This window comes from Schistocerca cancellata, chromosome 3 (genome assembly GCF_023864275.1).
Source record: "Schistocerca cancellata isolate TAMUIC-IGC-003103 chromosome 3, iqSchCanc2.1, whole genome shotgun sequence".
NCBI classification, from domain to species: domain Eukaryota; kingdom Metazoa; phylum Arthropoda; class Insecta; order Orthoptera; family Acrididae; genus Schistocerca; species Schistocerca cancellata.
The window spans coordinates 28,218,162-28,238,063 of NC_064628.1; positions in this window are offsets into that span (position 1 = coordinate 28,218,162).

Here is a 19,902-nt window from a genome sequence, read left to right on the forward strand (position 1 = left end):
ACAACACACGGCGAAAGCATGGTGCTGTCGTTTGGTATTGAATTGATAACGTCCCGAAAATTTGAAATGTGCTTGTCCCTATCAATATGATTTTTGTTACACTGATACGACAAAGTTTTCCAAGCTCTTTGATGATGCGTTCTGATGTGCTGGACGAAGCATGGTAGCTGGAGGTAAAAATGGGTGTAATATTTCAAGCTTGCAGTGTGCGTTTCCATAACACAGATGGAAATTGTGGTCCATTGTCGGAGATTGCCTTCTGAACATGTCCAACATGAGGCAAAATTATTTTAGTAAAAGCATTACAAACAGTTCTAGCAGTGGCGTTTCGTAACGGAGTGAAAGATACAAATTTCGAAGTTAGTTCTACAGCAACGAATATGTAACAGAAGCCTTTGTTAGTTCTTGGATTGGATCCAAATAGATCAACAGCTGCCATAGGTCTTAATTTTATGGTTACAATGCGGAACAGAGGGGCAATATGAAATACTGTAGAAGATTTAGCTTTTTGATAAATTTTGCAAGTCGTCACGACTCGTTGAATACGCCATATTTGTGAAGTAACGGTCCTGTCGTAGTATGTAAAAGCATTTACGAACACCATAAGGGAGTAGCTCAGGTGTGTATACCAGATTAATTTATTGACAAGTTCTTGAGGTATGCAGAGAGTCGAATATTCGCTGTCTGGGCGAGCGCGGCGAAACAGAATATTATTGTGCACGGTGTAGTAGGCTAAGTTCTGACTGTTGTCTGGTTGGTGTCACGCCACAGAAGATTGATCTCTTTCCAGACGTCGTCTTTGCTCTGCTCTCTCGTGATGTCTTTTAATGATGCTGAAATAAAATTTTCAAAGGCTACCTGTTTAATGCAGAGAATGCTGAAATTAGTTCGACAGACATTAGCAGTGATTACTTGCTGGTTACTGAACAGTGAGCGAGAAATCGCACCTGCTATAGTATTTTGGGTTCCTGGGATGTGGACAATCGTAAAATCAAATCCCTTCAAATAAGGTTTCGAACTACTAAGTCTGGCATATGTGAATTTAGCTGATAAAAGAAACTGAATAGCTCTATGATCTGTGTATACTGTTTTCAGTCTGCCATATAGAATGTGACGAAATTTAGTGAAAGCCCAAACGACAAATAATGTTTTGAGTTCAGTTTAAATGGTGCAAATGGCTCTAAGCATTATGGGACTTAACATCTGAGATCATCAGTCTCATAGACTTAGAACTACTTAAACCTAACCTAAGGATAACAACAACATCCATGCCCAAGGCAGGATTCGTACCTGCGACCGTAGCGGTCACGCGGTTCCGGACTCAAGAACCTAGAACCGCTCGAACAGTGTGGCCGGCACGAGTTCAGCCGATAATTTCTTTCAGCTGATGTGGGGATGCGACTAGCAAAACGATGTTCGTAACAGTTGTCCCATTTTCCTCTATTTCCTTAAATAAATGGACACCAAGAGCAGTGTTGGAGCTGTCTGTAGCAATCGAAAATTTCTTTATCGAGTCAGGATGTGACAGAAGTGGAGCGTTATGTAAAGCCCTTTTCAGACTGAGAAACTGAGACTGTGCATGGTCTTCCCAGGACCAGATGGTGTTTTTACCAATAAGACGACAGAATCTTGCAGTAACTAGTGCAGAGTGGCGTATGAAACGGCGAAAGAATTGATTAAACTCAGGAATCTTAGAAGGCGTTTATTGGTAGACGGAATTGTAATGTCACGGATGGCGTGCAGTTTCTCTGGATCGGGCGTAATGCCGGATGACGAAATTTAATGGAAGTCTTGCCAAAGTGAGATGTACTAAGGTCCAAGGCAACACCTTCTATAAGAAAACTTTGTAATAGCATGCGAAGAGCAAGATTATATTCCAACCAAGAAGGTTCTGCAATTAGAATGTCGTCAATGTTTGTGGTGCTTCTGTCTTTTAATTCTTTTGGAAGAAAAGTATTCGTCGCAGGAATGAAAGCAGTGGAGTTAATTGTTAAACGAAATGGCAATTTACAAAACTGATAGCAGTTACCTAAACAAACGAAAACAGTGTACACTCCTGGAAATTGAAATAAGAACACCGTGAATTCATTGTCCCAGGAAGGGGAAACTTTATTGACACATTCCTGGGGTCAGATACATCACATGATCACACTGACAGAACCACAGGCACATAGACACAGGCAACAGATCATGCACAATGTCGGCACTAGTACAGTGTATATCCACCTTTCGCAGCAATGCAGGCTGCTATTCTCCCATGGAGACGATCGTAGAGATGCTGGATGTAGTCCTGTGGAACGGCTTGCCATGCCATTTCCACCTGGCGCCTCACTTGGACCAGCGTTCGTGCTGGACGTGCAGACCTCGTGAGACGACGCTTCATCCAGTCCCAAACATGCTCAATGGGGGACAGATCCGGAGATCTTGCTGGCCAGGGTAGTTGACTTACACCTTCTAGAGCACGTTGGGTGGCACGGGATACATGCGGACGTGCATTGTCCTGTTGGAACAGCAAGTTCCCTTGCCGGTCTAGGAATGGTAGAACGATGGGTTCGATGACGGTTTGGATGTACCGTGCACTATTCAGTGTCCCCTCGACGATCACCAGTGGTGTACAGCCAGTGTAGGAGATCGCTCCCCACACCATGATGCCGGGTGTTGGCCCTGTGTGCCTCGGTCGTATGCAGTCCTGATTGTGGCGCTCACCTGCACGGCGCCAAACACGCATACGACCATCACTGGCACCAAGGCAGAAGCGACTCTCATCGCTGAAGACGACACGTCTCCATTCGTCCCTCCATTCGCGCCTGTCGCGACACCACTGGAGGCGGGCTGCACGATGTTGGGGCGTGAGCGGAAGACGGCCTAACGGTGTGCGGGACCGTAGCCCAGCTTCATGGAGACGGTTGCGAATGGTCCTCGCCGATACCCCAGGAGCAACAGTGTCCCTAATTTGCTGGGAAGTGGCGGTGCGGTCCCCTACGGCACTGCGTAGGATCCTACGGTCTTGGCGTGCATCCGTGCGTCGCTGCGGTCCGGTCCCAGGTCGACGGGCACGTGCACCTTCCGCCGACCACTGGCGACAACATCGATGTACTGTGGAGACCTCACGCCCCACGTGTTGAGCAATTCGGCGGTACGTCCACCCGGCCTCCCGCATGCCCACTATACGCCCTCGCTCAAAGTCCGTCAACTGCACATACGGTTCACGTCCACGCTGTCGCGGCATGCTACCAGTGTTAAAGACTGCGATGGAGCTCCGTATGCCACGGCAAACTGGCTGACACTGACGGCGGCGGTGCACAAATGCCGCGCAGCTAGCGCCATTCGACGGGCAACACCGCGGTTCCTGGTGTGTCCGCTGTGCCGTGCGTGTGATCATTGCTTGTACAGCCCTCTCGCAGTGTCCGGAGCAAGTATGGTGGGTCTGACACACCGGTGTCAATGTGTTCTTTTTTCCATTTCCAGGAGTGTATTTTCTGCAACTCGGATACAGTTGAATTTGCCACACTCCAACTTTTAGGTCCAGAGTAGAATAGACTAACATTCCGTGAATTTTTTGCAAGAGCTCTTGCAGCGTTTGCGGACGATCGGTTTCAGTAATAATAATATCGTTGATCTGACGTGAAGCCAACACAAGATGAAGTGAGCCGTCTTTCTTGTTAAAAATGTGATGAGGGCTGATTCAATGATGCCTTGGTCGAAAATAGGCTGAACTTCTTCCTTGAAGTGATCTCTATAGATGAATGGAATGGAATAATGTTTTGCCTTAAATGTATCACGCAGTTTTACTTCGAATTCATAAAGAAAACTAGACATGGTTCCCAGTACACTGTTAAATACTTCAGAGTGTTGTAAAAGAATATTCTATTACTGTTGGCTCTCTTCGTCGATCGAAGCTTTACAGATTAACTGGCAACATGAGAATCTTAGTAGTACGTATCCTGGGTGTAGCGAAGCAGCTTAAAGCGCTTAATGAAGGCAAGTTTTCTGGTCCAGATAGAATACCCTTCAAAGTACACTGATACAATAATTTATCAATCATACACAACTGTTCGCTCGACGAAAGCTCCGAACCAAAAGACGGGATTCTTGCCAGCTCATAACAGTACTCAAGAAACTTAATACGACTACCCCGCTGAATTACAAACCAATATCAGTAATGTCGATTTGCAGTAGGATTTTGGATCATATACTGTGTTCGAACATTGTGAATTAACTCGAAAGTAATGGCTTATTGACATACATTCACTACGGATTCAAAAAATATCGTTGTTGTCAAACATAACTATTTCTTTATTCGCATGAAGCAATGAGTGCTATCGACAGGGGATCAAACTGATTCCATACTTCTACATTTACAGAAGGCTTTTGACCCGTTCTTCACAAGAGACTTCTAATCAAATGGCGCCCCGATGGAGTATCACTTCAGTTGTGCGACTGTATTCGTGATTTCTTGCCGGAAATGTCATAGTAAGAAGTAACTGATTGAAAATCATCGAGTAAAACACAAGTGAAAAGCGACTTTCCCCAAGGAAGTGTTACTGCCATTCTGCTGTTCCTAATCTACATAAACATTTTGGAGATAATCGAAGCAGCCGTCTGGGATTGTTTGTAGATGATACTGACATTTAAAATCCAGTAAAGTTATCGGAAGAGGAAAATTAATTGCAAAATGTCTTTGACATGATATCTGTTCTGTGCGAAAACTTGCAATTGATCCTAAATAACGAAAAGTGTAAGGTCATCCTCATGAGTACGAAAAGGAGTCCGTTACATTTCGGTTACACGATGAAACAGAAAAATTCAAACGCTGCGTAATCGATTGAATACCCAAGAATTACAATTACGGGCGATTGAAATTAAAACGATCATTTAGACAATATTGTGGGGAAGGCAAACCAAGACTACCTTTTATTAGCAGTGCACTTAGAAAATGCACCAGGTCTACTGAACAGACGGCCTACGCTATACCTGTCTGTGCTCTGCTAGATTATTGATGTGCCTCATAGGATTGATGGTGGACAACGTAAAAATTCAGAGACGGGCAACATGTTTTGCATTTGTGTGAAGTACGAGGGAAAGTGCCACGGATATGATAATCGAGTTGGAATGACATTCGTTAAAACAAAGCCGCTTATCGTTGTGCCTAGATCTTTCCACTAAATTTCAATGACCAACCTTCTCCACTGAATTTGAAAATATTTCACTGTAGAGAATCTAATTAGGGAGAAATTTTCATCGTAATAAAATAACAGAAATTAGAACTCGTACGGAAATGTTTAAGTATTCGTTTTTCCTACTCGCTGTTAGAGAGTGGAAAGGCAGAGAAATAGAGCTCTCTGCCACGCACTTCAGTGTGAAGTGCAGAGTAGTAATGTGGATGTAGCTGTACACTAAGATGTTTTAAATCATACAACTTTACACAAAAACGCTTACTAAATTTAGCTTCAGGAAACAGGATTACGTAAGTGACACTGGGAAAATGAATTTAAGATGTTTTACAAAAAAAATGCACATTGCTACGTGACTGTAATATTCTAAACAGTACTACACACAATTAAACTTATGAATACGTTATTGCCTTAATTGTTGAAGACGTTCCAGTGCGGTCGCAGATTTCTGGCGGCTGGTAATTTGTCAAGGTCTACACATCTCAAAGCTGACGTATTAACGTTGCCTGCAGGAGGTGTTGTCCTGGCTCAAAATTCCAACTTAGTATATGACCGTACAATCCTGCACTCCGCAACCAATTACATTGAGAGACGACTTTGTACCATAAGTGCAACAGCCACACGAAATGAAATGTTGGCCCACACAATATGTAGTTGTTGTTGTTGTTGTTGTCTTCAGTCCTGAGCCTGGTTTGATGCAGCTCTCCACGCTACTCTATCCTGTGCAAGCCTCCAGTACTAAATAGGTGACCCCTTGATGCCTCAGAACATGTCCTACCAACCGGTCCATTCTTCTTGTCAATTTGTGCCACAAACTCCTCTTCTCAACAATTCTATTCAATACCTCCTCATTAGTTATGTGATCTACCCATCTAATCTTCAGCATTCTTCTGTAGCACCACATTCCGAAAGCTTCTATTCTCTTCTTGTCCAAACTACTTATCGTCCATGTTTCACTTCCATACATGGCTACACTCCATACAAATACTTTCAGAAACTACTTCCTGATACTTAAATCTATACTCGATATTAACATATTTCTCTTCTTCAGAAACGCTTTCCTTGCCATTGCCAGTTTAAATTTTATATCCTCTCTACTTCGACCATCATCAGTTATTTTGCTCCCCAAATAGCAAAATTCCTTTACTACATTAAGTGTCTCATTTCCTAACCTAATTCCCTCAGCATACCCGACTTAATTGGAGTACATTCAACTATCCTCGTTTTGCTTTTGTTGATGTTCATCTTATATCCTCCTTTCAAGACACTGTCCATTCCGTTCAACTGCTCTTCCAAGTCCTTTGCTGTCTCTGACAGAATTAAAATGTCATCGACGAACCTCAACGTTTTTATTTCTTCTCCATGGACTTTAATACTTACTACGAATTTTTCTTTTGTTTCCTTTACTGCTTGCTTAATATACAGATTGAATAACATCGGGGACAGGCTACAATCCTGTCTCACTCCCTTAACAACCGCTGCTTCCCTTTCATGCCCCTCGACTCTTATAACTGCCATCTGGTTTCTGTACAAATTGTAAATAGCCTTTCGCTCCCTATATTTTACCCCTGCCACCTTCAGAATTTGAAAGAGAGTATTCCAGTCAACATTGTCAAAAGCTTTCTTTAAGTCTACAAATGCTGGAAATGTAGGTTTGCCTTTCTTTAATCTATTTTCCAATATAAGTCGTAGGGTCAGTATTGCCTCACGTGTTCCAACATTTCTGCGGAATCCAAACTGATCATCGCCGAGGTCGGCTTCTACCAGTTTTTCCATTCGTCTGTAAAGAATACGCGTTAGTATTTTGCAGCTGTGACTTATTAAACTGATAGTTCGGTAATTTTCATATCTGTCAACACCTGCTTTCTTTGGGATTGGAATTATTATACTCTTCTTGATGTCTGAGGGTATTTCGCCTGTCTCATACATCTTGCTCACCAGACGGTAGAATTTGGTCAGAACTCGCTCTCCCAAGACCGTCAGTAGTTCCAATGGAATGTTGTCTACTCCCGGGGCCTTGTTTCGACTCAGGCCTTCAGTGCTCTGTCAAACTCCCCACGCAGTATCGTATCTCCCATTTCATCTTCATCTACATCCTCTTCCATTTCCATAATATTGGCCTCAAGTACATCGCCCTTGTATAGACCCTCTATATACTCCTTCCACCTTTCCGTTTTCCCTTCTTTGCTTAGAACTGGGTTTCCATCTGAGCTCTTGATATTCATACATGTGGCTCTGTTTTCTCCAAAGGTTTCTCTAATTTTCCTGTAGGCAGTATCTATCTTACCCCTAGTGAGATAAGCCTCTACATCCTTACATTTGTCGTCTAGCCATCGCTGCTTAGCCATTTTGCACTTCCTGTCGATATCATTTTTGAGACGTTTGTATTCCCTTTTGCCTGCTTCATTTACTGCGTTTTTGTATTTTCTCCTTTCATCAATTATATTCAATATTTCTTCTGTTACCCAAGGATTTCTACTAGCACTCGTCTTTTTACCTCTTTGATCCTCTGCTGCCTTCAGAGCTACCCATTCTTCTTCTACTGTATTTCTTTCCCCCATTCCTGTCAATTGTTCCCTTATGCTCTCCCTGAAACTCTGTACAGCCTCTGGTTCTTTCAGTTTATCCAGGTCCCAACTCCTTAAATTCCCACCTTTTTGCAGTTTCTTCAGTTTTAATCTACAGTTCATAACCAATAGACCGTGGTCAGAGTCCACATCTGCCCCTGGAAATGTCTTACAATTTAAAATCTGGTTCCTAAATCTCTGTCTTACCATTATATAATCTATCTGATGCCTTCTAGTATCTCCAGGATTCTTCCATGTATACAACCTTCTTTTATGATTCTTGAACCAAGTGTTAGCTATGATTAAGTTGTGCCCTGTGCAAAATTCTACCAGACGGCTTCCTCTTTCATTCCTTTCCCCCAATCCATATTCACCGAGTATGTTTCCTTCTCTCCCTTTTCCTACTCTCGAATTCCAGTCACCCATGACTATTAAATTTTCGTCTCCCTTCACTATCTGAATAATTTATTTTATTTCATCATACATTTCATCAATTTCTTCATCATCTGCAGAGCTAGTTGGCATATAAACTTGTACTACTGTAGTAGGGATGGCTTTGTGTCTATCTTGGCCACAATAATGCGTTCACTATGGTGTTGGTAGTAGCTTACCCGCACTCCTGTTTTTTTATTCATTTTTAAACCTACCCCTGCATTACCCCTATTTCATTTTGTATTTATAACCTTGCATTCACCTGACCAAAAGTCTTGTTCCTCCTGCCACCAAACTTCACTAATTCCCACACAATATAGGACTACTAAAATTCTCCTCTTCGGACATGACATATTTCCAAGTCCGTGCACACTGCTAACCTATTTTCGACTCCCAACCTTTCTAAATCTGGTAACTACACGGCGCTCCAAGGCTATGCAAACAAGTGGATGTAAAGCCCGTAGTGAGTCCCTGTCTTATGTACGTAGTGTTCCAAAATGATAAGACGTGATTATTGACCCTAAGAATATTACAGTCATTTTTATAGTGAACATTTATAATAATCGTACAGAGGTGAATTACATGAGTCTGATTGCTCTGAAAATTATATTAGCTGATCAAGTGAATGTAGTTAGTTATGATGGGCTCATCGTTTCTGTGGGCCAATGTACTGGTTGCTTTCGCTTATTCTTGAAGCTATCACTGCATTCACAACCTCGGCTTTAAAGTCGATTCTCCCCCTCCACCCTCCCCCGAATATCTTCCTTCCCTTTCCATCCTAACACCATCCCCCCCTCCCCAACTTTCTGTACATTCCTGTATGGCGCATATTCTGACAGATTGGTGTTGCACTCTACAGTAGTAATCTTCATTGGGTTCATTAATGTAATACGTATCTGCTCCTGTGATCAAGTAATTTGGTTAGTAGTCTTAATTTACCCATGTTAGGCTTGACACAAAGAAAATTATGAGTTTTTTTTTCTGAAGCTAGGTAACTAATGTGACTCTGGTGTATTTTGTGTCCAATTTTTATATACATGAAGATGGTGTTGTTTGGTTTGTGGAGCGCTCAAATGCGGGGTCATCAGCGCCAGTACAAATTCCCGATCTTTACATAGTCCAATCTAGCCACTTCTGATGGGATGATGAGGAAAAACACAAACACTCAGTCCCTGGGCAGAGAGAAACCCCAACTCGGCCGGGAATCCAACCCGGCACTCTATGTTCCACAGGCAGCAACGCTAGTCACTAGACCACGAGCTGCGGATATACCCATGAATCACCTTTTTAAGAGTGAAGCACTATTTTAAAGTTTTGTTAGAAATATGTTGTTCCATTAATATCTGCTTTATACTCATTCTTTGAGAGGCAAAATAACGGAGTTCCACATTGCGAAAAAAGCCTTACGTTTACGCACGATAATTTACAACGTTTACGAATGTATACTTTTTGTTGTGAGTACAGGGCTTTGTCATCATACTTTCAAAAGCAAGTGTACCTTAATTTTTGTCCGATTCTATGTTTTGGTTGTATACTTGTCAGTGTAGTTTTACCACCACTTTATGTCTGACTTCAGGTAATCGTTTCATACCTCAATATGCGTATCTTGCCATGTCGTACAAAGCTATCTGTAAAAGTTTGTCTATGGAGGTATCTGTCGGCGTTCAGAAAATTTGTTTTCGTATTACTAGCGTTGTCGAGGTTTTCGAAATTTGTTTCATCGATTTGCCGAGTATGACGCTGACATGATGACGAACAGACTTATTTTTGTTACCGTTGCAAATTGCAAGTGTAATATCTTCTTGTAATTGCTCATATTTGAAACATGTATTTTGTAATTCTTGTTACCGCAAGTAAGGTTAACCACTTTACAAAATACTGAAAAAAGAGAAAAATATATGTGAAACAAAGTTGTTGCTACACATCAAATTACCGAAAAGCGGCTCCTACCCTGTTCTTTCTGATAGCTTCAGCAACTCGGTGTCTTAATTAGGTTAATGAAGCTGAGGTGTGCATTACTTTACAAGATGCTTTTAACTAGAATTAAAAGTAATTTGGCTGTCGTAATGTATGCTACTGCATAGCTTATTAGTGTGTACCAACAGTCAACAGTTATCCTCGTAAACAGTTTTTGATGTTGCTGAGCAACAGTCACAGAATTATTTTGAAATGAACACACCGCCATTTGACTGTTTGTTTTTTATTTAATTACGACGCAGATTTCGGACTTTTATGCCGTTTTCAAGAGATGGAGCTTATGTCATTAACACTGAGCTTGATGTCCTGCGTTATACGTTAATGACGGAAACTCAATCACTTGAAAATCGCATTAAAGGCCGAGACCCGGGTCATAATTAAATAAACAACAATACAGTGAAAGGGCGGTGTGTTCATTTAAAAAAAGTTATCTTTATGTTGTGGCATTGTTTTGTAATGAAAAAAGTACTTACGATTTGGTTTCTGTTTTTTCGATGATATTATAATGAACTTAGATTCCAAACTAGTCATCAAGTAATGAAGGAAAGTAATATTGCAACTGCAACCGTTCTTTATTGCATAATTTCGTATATCACATATCAGCTATTGACAAACAGTTATTTACACACCTTCATTTAGGTGGTACTGGAGAACTGAAAGTTATCTGTTTGGCGAATATATGTGTATCGACTTTTGTGGTTAGATAAATTTTATAATTTTCGTACATTTTAGGCTCTGTTTAAAGTGTTACAACGACATGTGCGTGTCCCCACTATGGGCATGTCCTGGCGTCAACCTGCTACGTGTCGTATCAGTACAGTAAGTGCGGCGGACAGCTCTGCGGGTTTTGCACACAGCTTTGAGGCAATGAGCATACTCGGGAAATGCCGACTCACGGATGTGGCAGCTGTCACAGCGTACAGTTCGGCCAGCGGACAAGACGCCGCCAAGCGAAGTTTGGAAGCTTAGTGGCCTAGTATTCCAGTGACGTGGCAGATGGAAATGTTGATCGGGAAGAGGTACCCTGAACCACTGGCTGCTGTGCAGGGGTATGGCAACGTCGCACGCCAGTAGCACGGAGGCTGGATGACCTTCGTTTGGGACACAGACCGTGTGAATGGGACTGGACTCTGCTGAATAGACCTGCAGGGGTATGGAAACGTCGGACCCCAGGAGCACGGAGGCTGGATGACCTTCGTTTGGGACACAGACCGTGTGAATGGGACTGGTCTCCGCTGAATAGACCTGCAGGGGTATGGCAACGTTGGACCCCAGTAGCACGGAGGTTGGATGACCTTCGTCTGAGACACAGACCGTGTTAATGCGACTGAACTCCGCTGAATAGACCTGCAGGGGTATGGCAACGTCGAACCCCAGTAGCACGGAAGCTGGATGACCTTCGTCTGGGACACAGACCGTGTGAATGCGACTGGACTCCGCTGAATAGACCTGCAGGGGTATGGCAACGTCGGACCCCAGTAGCACGGAGGCTGGATGACCTTCGTCTGGGACACAGACCGTGTGAATGCGACTGGACTCCGCTGAATAGACCTGCAGGGGTATGGCAACGTCGGACCCCAGTAGCACGGAGGCTGGATGACCTTCGTTTGGGACACAGACCGTGTGAATGCGACTGGACTCCGCTGAATAGACCTGCAGGGGTATGGCAACGTCGGACCCCAGTAGCACGGAGGCTGGATGACCTTCGTTTGGGACACAGACCGTGTGAATGCGACTGGACTCCGCTGAATAGACCTGCAGGGGTATGGCAACGTCGGACCCCAGTAGCACGGAGGCTGGATGACCTTCGTTTGGGACACAGACCGTGTGAATGGGACTGGTCTCCGCTGAATAGACCTGCAGGGGTATGGCAACGTTGGACCCCAGTAGCACGGAGGCTGGATGACCTTCGTCTGAGACACAGACCGTGTGAATGCGACTGGACTCCGCTGAATAGACCTGCAGGGGTATGGCAACGTCGGACCCCAGTAGCACGGAGGCTGGATGACCTTCGTTTGGGACACAGACCGTGTGAATGCGACTGGACTCCGCTGAATAGACCTGCGGGGGTATGGCAACGTCGGACCCCAGTAGCACGGAGGCTGGATGACCTTCGTTTGGGACACAGACCGTGTGAATGCGACTGGACTCCGCTGAATAGACCTGCAGGGGTATGGCAACGTCGGACCCCAGTAGCACGGAGGCTGGATGACCTTCGTTTGGGACACAGACCGTGTGAATGCGACTGGACTCCGCTGAATAGACCTGCAGGGGTATGGCAACGTCGCACGCCAGTAGCACGGAGGCTGGATGACCTTCGTTTGGGACACAGACCGTGTGAATGCGACTGGACTCCGCTGAATAGACCTGCAGGGGTATGGCAACGTCGGACCCCAGTAGCACGGAGGCTGGATGACCTTCGTCTGAGACACAGACCGTGTGAATGCGACTGGACTCCGCTGAATAGACCTGCAGGGGTATGGCAACGTCGGACCCCAGTAGCACGGAGGCTGGATGACCTTCGTTTGGGACACAGACCGTGTGAATGCGACTGGACTCCGCTGAATAGACCTGCAGGGGTATGGCAACGTCGGACCCCAGTAGCACGGAGGCTGGATGACCTTCGTCTGGGACACAGACCGTGTGAATGGGACTGGACTCCGCTGAATAGACCTGCAGGGGTATGGCAACGTTGGACCCCAGTGGCACGGAGGTTGGATGACCTTCGTCTGAGACACAGACCGTGTGAATGCGACTGGACTCCGCTGAATAGACCTGCAGGGGTATGGCAACGTCGGACCCCAGTAGCACGGAGGCTGGATGACCTTCGTTTGGGACACAGACCGTGTGAATGCGACTGGACTCCGCTGAATAGACCTGCAGGGGTATGGCAACGTCGGACCCCAGTAGCACGGAGGCTGGATGACCTTCGTTTGGGACACAGACCGTGTGAATGCGACTGGACTCCGCTGAATAGACCTGCAGGGGTATGGCAACGTCGGACCCCAGTAGCACGGAGGCTGGATGACCTTCGTTTGGGACACAGACCGTGTGAATGCGACTGGACTCCGCTGAATAGACCTGCAGGGGTATGGCAACGTCGGACCCCAGTAGCACGGAGGCTGGATGACCTTCGTTTGGGACACAGACCGTGTGAATGCGACTGGACTCCGCTGAATAGACCTGCAGGGGTATGGCAACGTCGCACGCCAGTAGCACGGAGGCTGGATGACCTTCGTTTGGGACACAGACCGTGTGAATGCGACTGGACTCCGCAGAATAGACCTGCAGGGGTATGGCAACGTCGGACCCCAGTAGCACGGAGGCTGGATGACCTTCGTTTGGGACACAGACCGTGTGAATGGGACTGGTCTCCGCTGAATAGACCTGCAGGGGTATGGCAACGTTGGACCCCAGTAGCACGGAGGTTGGATGACCTTCGTCTGAGACACAGACCGTGTTAATGCGACTGGACTCCGCTGAATAGACCTGCAGGGGTATGGCAACGTCGGACCCCAGTAGTACGGAGGCTGGATGACCTTCGTCTGGGACACAGACCGTGTGAATGCGACTGGACTCCGCTGAATAGACCTGCAGGGGTATGGCAACGTCGGACCCCAGTAGCACGGAGGCTGGATGACCTTCGTCTGGGACACAGACCGTGTGAATGCGACTGGACTCCGCTGAATAGACCTGCAGGGGTATGGCAACGTCGGACCCCAGTAGCACGGAGGCTGGATGACCTTCGTTTGGGACACAGACCGTGTGAATGCGACTGGACTCCGCTGAATAGACCTCCAGTGACAGCAGTGTGTGGAGCGACCGAGAGCCTGGGGGATCAGGCAGTGTCATTAGTACACTGGTTTCTTCAGCAGCTTCCGATTGAAATTGGGTGCCATGGTGACTGACTGGCCCTGTGGGTACAGATGCTGTAGCCAGGAGGCGGATGTAGCACTGCTGCGTTTCTCTTAGAACAATTTATACACGACTGTGCTTAACCTGACACACAATATTATTTAGCGCAACGCAATCTGACTTTCAAAAATCCCTACAAAAGAATGGCCCTGACTAACATTAACCTATACCTTTCACAAATCACTTACCTCACAAAAATCTTCGTTACTGGAACTACTGCAATACAGCGAGCGCCACTACTGCCAGCTAAATAAAAGATTCAAACTACTGAAGGCACTAACTACTGATAGGGATAGTTAGCAAATGAAAGACTCTAATAGAGAACAAACACTGTATTTACCTTAATATCATCAAAAGTCATAATATATGTAATTTCAAAACTCCGCCATTTCCTTCCACACATCCACCACTGCTGGCAGCTCACCTCTAACTGCGCAACGCTACGCGCTGTTCACATCCAGCTGCTGCTGCCCAACACTACAATGGCAGACAACAATGCAAACTAGCCACAGACTGCACACAGCACAGCCAGTGATTTTCATATAGAGCGCTACGTACCGTTGCCAATAAGAAAACATAAACAGCCTACTTACATAAAGAAAACATAAACAGCCTACTTACACCTTCACAATTCTTTACTATTCCAATCTCGTATAGCGCTCGGAAAGAACGAACACCTGTATCTTTCCGTAAGAGCTCTGATTCCCCTTATTTTACCGTGGTGATCGTTTCCCCCTAAGTAGACCGGTGTCAACAAAATATTTTCGCATTCAGAGGAAAATGGAAATGAGCGTTTTGCGTCATTGGCCGGGACGCCCCTTGCGGTGCAGGTCTTATTACATTCAACGCCACAATTGGCGACCTGCGCGCCGTAAGGGGATGAAATTGTGATGAAGACAGCACAACACCCAGTCCCTGAGGGGGCAAAATCCCCGACCCAGCCGGGAATCGAACCCGGGCCCGTAGGACGGCAATCCGTCACGCTGACCACTTTCTTTTATCAAATTTTGTTCTCTATTGTCTGTTGACTTTCTTCGTGGCGGATGTCCGATGGCACTCATTCAGGTTGTTCGTTGATCCGTTCACTCTGTTTTTTTTTCTACATGGAAACAGAAAAGATTGTAACAACTACAGAGGTATCTCTTTAATCAGCGTTGTGGGTAAAATCTTCTCAGGTATTGTTGAAAGGAAAGTGCGAGTATTAGTTGAGAACCAATTGGATGAAAATCAGTGTGGGTTTAGGCCTCTTAGAGGTTGTCAGGACCAGATCTTTAGCTTACGGCAAATAATGGAGAAGTGTTATGAGTGGAACAGGGAATTGTATCTATGCTTTATAGATCTAGAAAAGGCATATGACCGGGTTCCTAGGAGGAAGTTATTGTCTGTTCTACGAGATTATGGAATAGGAGGCAAACTTTTGCAAGCAATTGAATGTCTTTACATGAATAGTCAGACAGCAGTTAGAGTTGATGGTAAATTGAGTTCATGGTTCAGAGTAGTTTCAGGGGTAAGACAAGGCTGCAACCTGTCTCCATTGATGTTCACATTATTCATGGATCATATGTTGAAAGCAATAGACTGGCTGGGTGAGATTAAGATATGTGAACACAAAATAAGCAGTCTTGCATATGCGGATGACTTAGTTGTGATGGCTGATTCGATTGAAAGTTTGCAAAGTAATATTTCAGAGCTAGATCAGAAATGTAAGGACTATGGTATGAAGATTAGCATCTCCAAAACGAAAGTAATGTCAGTGGGAAAGAAATATAAACGGATTGAGTGCCAAATAGGAGGAACAAAGTTAGAACACGTGGACGGTTTCAAGTACTTAGGATGCATATTCTCACAGGATGGCAACATAGTGAAAGAACTGGAAGCGAGGTGTAGGAAAGCTAATGCAGTGAGCGCTCAGCTACGATCTACTCTCTTCTGCAAGAAGGAAGTCAGTACCAAGACTAAGTTATCTGTGCATCGTTCAATCTTTCGACCAACTTTGTTGTATGGGAGCGAAAGCTGGGTGGATTCAGGTTACCTTATCAACAAAATTGAGGTTACGGATATGAAAGTAGCTAGGATGATGGCAGGTACTAGTAGATGGGAACAATGGCAGGAGGGTGTCCACAATGAGGAAATCAAAGAAAAACTGGGAATGAACTCTATAGATGTAGCAGTCAGGGCGAACAGGCTTAGATGGTGGGGTTATGTTACACGCATGGGAGAAGCAAGGTTACCCAAGAGACTCAAGGATTCAGCAGTAGAGGGTAGGAGGAGTCGGGGCAGACCGAGGAGAAGGTACCTGGATTCGGTTAAGAATGATTTTGAAGTAATAGGTTTAACATCAGAAGAGGCACCAATGTTAGCACTGAATAGGGGATCATGGAGGAACTGTATAAGGGGGGCTATGCTCCAGACTGAACGCTGAAAGGCATAAACAGTCTTAAATGATGATGATGATGATTTTTTTCTACAGAGGGCAACTAAATCCTCTGACCGAACACGCTGAGCTACCGTGCCGGCAGCCACTCAGCTATCGGGGTGGACGCATTCAGAGGAGAAATATAGTGATTGGAAGTTCGTGAGAAGATTCCGACTCAACGAAAACCGCCTTTCTTCTAATGATGTCCAGCCCAAATACTGTATCATTTCTAAGACACCCTCTCCCATATTTCACGATAATACAAGACGTGCTGCATTTCTTTGAACTTTCTCCATGTACTCCGTGACTCCTCTCTGGTAAGAATCCCACACCGTGCAGCAGTATTCTAAAAGAGGACGGACAAGCGTAAGTGTAGGCATCTACTTAGAAGATCTGTTACATTCTCTAAGTGTCCTGCCAGTAAAACGCAGTCTTTGGTTAGCCTTCCCCGCGACATTTGCTATGTGTGCCTTCCACGTTTAGTTATTCGTAATTTTGATACTGAAATTGGAAAAAGAAGTATTTTTTTCGTACTGTTTCGGAAGGCTGACGTAGTTATGGTCGAAGATTCAGTATCCTCCAGGTATTTCATCTACGGAATAAAAACTTGTCATATCATAGTCATTCATAGTCAAATTCATACGCGTTACGTTATTAATCAGGCACAAAAATTACACTGAAAGTAATATTAAAATACATTGCCATTCAAAACTTAAGGGGATCCGGAACGCCCTATACTAGCAATGTTACAATAACGCTTATAAATTACATCTTTCCTCACAAAGTATTTGAGGTAGGAAGTTGAACTTTTTATAGATTATTTATTGGAAAATGGGCTACAACTTAACACAGGGAGTTTACAAAATTTTAGTTCAGTTATTAAAGATGATTTTTTTTTCAATTGTAAAGAAAATTCACAACTTTTATTGCAATTTTTTACTTATATATATTCAAAAATATACAGTTTTTTGGAAAAAGGCTGTGTTAAATTATGCAGAAGGTACTGTGTAACATTTACTGAAAGTTCGAAACAAATATGTTTGGAAGATCCTTAGAAAACATGTAATTAGTATGAGAAAATAAAAGTTTTGGGAATCGAGCGACAAAGATTGGATTAACTTTTTAGTGCATTCCAGGTCCATAGGATGGATTATCTTCATCCTCTGCAAACTCCTCCTCCAGCTTCCTCTTGTTCCTCCTCCTATTTACTCTTGCTTCTATTTCTAGACTCTTTACAGTCCTGTCTGCAGCCCGAAGGCGTTCCTTGTCTAAAGCAAGCATCGCTCGTAGCATGTTAGAATGTTATTATTTACAGTAATAACACATACGTTTGGCTTTCCAACATTTCTCCTTTTCTTAAAAGCCTTAAGAGGATTTCTAATAACTTTACTTTTACTCATTATTATACTTCAACAAAACAGAGACTCAAGAAACAGAATTAATTACGAATATTTTCGAGATACCGGCCCGCATCTTGTGGTCGTACGGTAGCGTTCTCGCTTCCCACGCCCGGGTTCCCGGGTTCGATTCCCGGCGGGGTCAGGGATTTTCCCTGCCTCGTGATGGCTGGGTGTTGTGTGCTGTCCTTAGGTTAGTTAGGTTTAAGTAGTTCTAAGTTCTAGGGGACTGATGACCATAGATGTTAAGTCCCATAGTGCTCAGAGCCATTTGAACCATTTTTTTTCGAGATAACGACAGAGTAAATAAACATGAAACAATCGACAATCACACCAGCGATATATATTGAACCATCACAGGTTAGCCGCAACACATACTTTATCTCACATCACTAAAATGTACCTGATGAACACGGACGTTAATAATAACACCATTTGACAGCAGTTTAACAGCGCCACAGTGGGTCACGCCCATGTAGAACACATTTCAAAACAAATTTAAAAATAGTTGTAGTCTTAGGAATTGAATAAATTATATATCTATTAAAAGGTAACAGTCTGCATATTCAGAAAACGCAAAAAAGTAAAAATTGAACTTTTCATGATTTTGAGCCTTTCCGGAGCCCCTTAACTACGAAGTAGAATAAGGTAACATAACATATTAACAACGTGGTGGAAATAAATGAAAGTGCGAGAGCATATTGCTAGGGGGCTCGCGGTCGAGCACCGGAAACTGGACGTTAAATGGCGTGAGGTGAGTGTGACTATACTGTAAAACTGGGATGGCCCATAACACTAGGCAGTTGAGGGAATGTGAAAAATGTGTGTGTGTGTGTGTGTGTCAGTTACCGAGCAGTTAAAGCGCGCTGTGTTGTCTTCATTACATTATGGACCGGAGACATCATTTGGATGACTTCACACACGGGGAAGAATCATCGGGTAACTGAGAAAAGGATGAAGAGTTAGGTGCGTAGCCGAGAAGTTCAGTATTGCTCACAGCGTAGTTTCACATGGGTGGGGAGCGTTCCGTTCCACAACCACCGGCTGCCCTAAGAAGAGGTGGTCGAACGTGGTCAACCAAGGCTGCATGTGGCCCCTACATTGTGAGGCTGGCAAGAAGAAACCCATGTCGAACAGCAGGTGCAATCACGTGCAACAGGGATAGAAGGCACGCAGACTCACGCACCGCAGTCGCACGGCTGCTGCACGGGTGCGGTCTCTGTACCAGACGACCAGCACGTTATGCTCCGCTGGTGCTGGCGCAGCGGCGGCACCATTTGCTATGGTTCCACGAGCGTACGCCTTTTACAACGAGAGGTAGCGTCGCGTGGTTTCCTCGCATGAGAGCAGATTGTCTCAGCAGTGATTCTGTACATACCCTCACATGGCGAGAAATGGGAACACGCAAAACAGCCAGGAACATTGTCGAACAATATCCTTTTGGTGGTCCAGGTGTTACGGTGTGAGTGTAACTTGCAATATTTTGTGGTTTACTTATTCTTGGATTGAAGACAACTTTGTAAGTTGAAATGACACGTTAAATGTGTCAATATTAGCACAAAAATACACGGTTTTACACAGTTTTCAATGTGACAACAACAAAAAAAAAAAAAACAGTTGTTAGGATAACGCATCTCGTCAACATCAAAAGGTGAAATAATGTTAAACACAACAATATTAAATATTACTAAATGGCTCTGAGCACTATGGGACTTAACATCTATGGTCATCAGTCCCCCAGAATTTAGAACTACTTAAACCTAACTAACCGAAGGACATCACACACATCCATGCCCGAGGCAGGATTCGAACCTGCGACCGTAGCACCGGCGCGGCTCCGGACTGAGCGCCTAGAACCGCTAGACCACCGCGGCCGGCAAAAGTAAAATATAACCCCTCAAAAAGTTAAGTAATTCTAAACACAACAATATTAAAATTTAACTAGAAGTTTCTTTACAAAATTTTTCCTACGCTTACGTTATGATGTTGGTCAGCACTACGAAAATCGTCCGATTCCGGTTCAA